Source organism: Glycine max, chromosome 4, assembly GCF_000004515.6.
Source record: "Glycine max cultivar Williams 82 chromosome 4, Glycine_max_v4.0, whole genome shotgun sequence".
Lineage (NCBI taxonomy): Eukaryota > Viridiplantae > Streptophyta > Magnoliopsida > Fabales > Fabaceae > Glycine > Glycine max.
The window spans coordinates 40,710,635-40,714,906 of record NC_016091.4 but is presented as its reverse complement, the minus strand read 5'-3'; the positions used below and the strand labels follow the sequence as shown (position 1 = coordinate 40,714,906).

At 34.0% G+C, this 4,272-nt stretch overlaps 1 long non-coding RNA gene across 1 annotated transcript; it reads right to left on the bottom strand.

Moving 5' to 3' along the window:
• Positions 1-466: 466 nt before the first annotated feature.
• Positions 467-4,272, bottom strand: LOC102665432 (uncharacterized). The gene is made up of 4 exons (XR_414004.4): positions 3,878-4,272; positions 3,614-3,738; positions 1,946-2,009; positions 467-798 (listed from the first exon to the last, which is right to left on the bottom strand). It is a non-coding gene; the product is annotated as an uncharacterized lncRNA (long non-coding RNA).

The window sequence follows — 4,272 nt, the reverse complement described above, 5'->3', positions numbered from 1 at the left end:
TGTCTTCAATCTATCGATGACAGACCAAACTCATTAAAGGTCCAGAAGCAGATTCCATGTTTGTCATCATTTAATCAAACTGACACCAACAAAGATCAGAGTACTACCTTCTATAAGCCACAACCAATGAGAAAATCAGGAACAAAGGTATTTCAATAATAACCTACAATAATACGTTAGTAATACTCTGTCAGGATTAGCTTGTGTAAAACAAGATTAAACTTGTCGTAAGTTTGAACTTTCTTGTGTTCGGTGAAGTAATGTTAAGTGAAGGTCAATGTAAATTAATCAAAATAACCTTAAAATATGTCATGGGATCATAAGACTATATCTAGAATATAAGAATTTCTGTTAAATAATTTGCCTGCCAACGTCTGAAAACCACGGGGTACCACCTCATTAGAACTTCCAAATTTTTTACTCTTGTACAACTAGTAAGGTAGCTGTATCATACAGACACGGACAATAAATCCCTAATGAAATAAAATAAAATGTTGTCAAACATTCTAACGTGTATGACACATTAATAATTTAATAAAGAACATATATTAATCATATTACGTTAAAGAACTCCTTAACCAAAAATGAGAAGACACACTAGCACTCTGTCAATTCCTATGTTGGAATTGTAAAAGGTAAAGTAAATTGTACAAGATAATTAAATATTGTATCTTTGACTCGGAACAGATTTTTGGTGAATACTAGATTCTTCCTTTTGAAGCTTTTCGGCAAGATGAAAATCAGAGTGCTCCAATCTTGAGCTGATGTCTTCTGTAATGTCACAGCTCTACTTCGAACCTATAGGTTGTGCATTTATTAGCACTTGCAAGAAAATTATAGTCGGACAGTAAATTGTAGGGAGACAAAGAAACATCACTAAAGAAACTTGAACAAAAATCAAGAAAAATCAACAAATCATAATATCCTTGTGGTCAACTACATTGCTCTTCAACAACAACAGGTCACTTAGTTCAACAAATCATTTTTTTTTTCTTCAATCAACTTTTATATTCAAAGGTGACAAACCAACTAAACTGTTCTCCACCAGTATTAGGAAAATATTAAGAGAAAACAGTGTCAAGTCATCAATAACTAGTAATACCTCAAAAGAAGCAGTTTTTAGTTTAAGAGTCAATGTTTGCCCTCACAGACCCTCTTTTTGCATGTCAGCTGATAGCATTTCAGCAAGCTCCTCTTCAAATACACCATAGTGGTTCATATGCTGATGACTCATGGGTAAATATACCGAAAGTCTTATCTAATTTAGAAACTCAGTATGTCATATTCAACTGCTAAAGAGAATGAAAGACACGCAAGTGCAATTAATTTAAGGCTGCAATCCAAACCAATTGAATCCCAGATATTTGAGTTTCAATAAAGAGGTCCGTACTAGAAATCCCAAGTAATTGACTAGAGCTTATGATGACTACATTGAAAATATGAAATCCAAGAAATTTCCTTGAAAGATAAACAATAATATAACATTATCTTCACCCTTTACCAATATAACATTTAACAGCTCTTGCTCTTGGTTATTCACTCAGTTTCCATTTAATTCTTCCTCTGCACCCCCTTCCCATACAGATAGCATATAAAAAGCATAAAGCCTTGACCCAAGTCATTCCTAGATTTTACAAGTATATCAAAAAGCAAAAAATGGAACCAATAATAACCCTTTTTAAATTAAAATCTCAACTTAGATATAAAAATGTTGCATCATAGCAACAAATAAAAAAGGACTCATGGTTAACCTACTGTCAATCCCAGTCATAGCATCTGTTTCAATTTTTAAAAAGAAAAGACTATACCTATTCCTGATCACTACCATCCCACTAAAATCATAGCAATAACTACTAGAAATACTACAACTATCATGGAGCTCGTAATACAAAATCAGTTGGTTCTCTCTCTTTTTATTCTGTTGTAATAGTAAACTTCAAATTACCTCGGGTAGTAGTTCTCTTTATCTCAACTACAGCTTGACGCCCCCGAATCGGAACAGGTGAAGCCTGAGAAAGTAAACTAATTGTCTTAAATAATGAACAAACATCTGAAGATTTGCACATCAATAAGCAACAAATGAGGAATCATATACAAAACTCGGACAACTTCAGACATAATATAAAAATTATGTATATTATGATGGCGCAATACAAATTACAACAACCAGTCGACTGTTATACTAGGCTGGAAAATCATGCTGCATTCCATTCCATTGACCATTTGACCTAATATAATACTCTTTCCCTTTGGAGACAAGGAAGGAGAGAATGTGGGAACCATAGATTTGCAGGTAATATGTGAGACCAACAGTAAAAATTATAGTAGCTAGCATACTAAATATTAATGATGGTAAGAATTCTATTCTCAATAGAAAGGTAGTCTGTTCTAAATGCTTGTATATGTCCAACCAACCCAGTTAGGCCCTTATATTAAAGAAAGATGACACAGAATTTTGAATTCAATTTATTTATGGGCTTATATTTCAACTTCGTTGGTTTGAACCAGAACAAAAACCAATACTTATTTTGAATCCAGGGTTCAAAGCTGGTTCCCCAGGTTGGATGACCAGCAACTCCACCGTTACATCAATAAATGTACCCTGCTTCAGATTCAACAAGAATAAGGGATAAAAAAAAGCCAAAAAATTGCATTCAGTTGAAAGGACTGTAGATAAATTATACAACAAAAAGTGGTAAAGGGGTAGGGTTCAAAAACAGCGGACCAGGGCTTAATTGCCCAAAAATTAAAAAATACACACAAGAGGAATTGGCATTTATGAGAATAAGTGCAGATGATAGAACCAGACTCCCAACCTCCAATGGATTGGGAAGGTCAGATGCACACAAGTGGAACTGTGTGTATTTTTTAATTTTTGGACTAGCTTATACATATACAGGGTAAAATATATTTTATCTCCATAAACCCAAGACTAATCCCCCTTGATATCCAGTGAAAATGTTAGTTTCATAGATAAGAGTTAAAACAATCTTTTTTTTTCTTGTTTCATGTGCCTTGTGATTTGCAGAATGAGCTGAAGTACCAAATTTGGTTAAATCATTCCTAAATCTGCATCAAAAATTCAAAATAAACTGAAGGAGCTAAATTCATCAAAAGGCATGGCTAAAAGCCACAAGTTGCAACCGTCAAAATAGCTTCAATGCTTGCTCAATTGGAAGTTAAGTAAGGATCCATTCTAGGTAGCTGACACTCATCTATGTTAGTGTCTACTAATACTTTTCCGAAATTTTAGAAAGGTAGAATCTGTCTGCCCAAGACCTAAACCTACAGAGCAAAAAAAATCTGCAGCAAATTGACAAAAAGTCACATATATTAAAGGAAATCCATAATTAATTTGGTACCGAACATATGATCAAAACACAAATTATGGTAAAAAAACCTATATTACAAACTTAACAAATAGTAGCTGTACAAAGAAGATAAAAATTTCAAAATAGATGTACAGAATGAATCAAATAAAAAATAAAAAACTTGTACAAAGTTCAGCAGAATTGCCATGTAAACGTAGGAAATCACAGGGCAGTAAATTTAACTTGCATATTAGTTTTTCACATTAATAAAGAAAGCAGCAACACCATAACAGATGGCTAACCTGCTGTTGACCGAGAGAAAAATGCACAAATGTAGCTACTCTTGTCCAGCATCTGCTCACATGTGTTAATTCCAAAAACTCCCTTCAAAATATTCACCCGAAGTGACCTTACCAATGCCCCCAATCTGTTAGTAACATTCATCATTATTAATCACAAAAGCATATAAATCACTCATGCAGCCCACATGTAGGACAAAACCAATAATTTGGAATCAGGAAACCCCAATAATTGATGAAATCAGTATACAATAAACTAAAGCATACCTTTCTGATAGGAAGGGAGGATACAAAGGTCATAACAACCATGCGGTCATTTGGCAAAACATACTGTCTATTTGGCTTGTTTATGTCCGAACAAACCCATATGAGAGTAAAATGTCAATATTATAAAGCCATAGCATGAAATTTCCCAGCAAGATGAAACAATCATTTCATCTCTACTAAAGGAGTTAGTATCTTAAATGTAAAATGATAAGGTGCTTTAAAGCTTCTCCTTCAACAAATGGGCTGATAACGTAGCTATGGGGAAAATGTTTGGGAGATAGTACCCAGAACCTTAGCAAGTAAGCGATTTGGTGCCACTCCAGCACTGCATGTGAGACCAATCTCTTCATAAACACCAGCTCTGAGTTCTTGGGCAATGTATGTATTCCAAATTT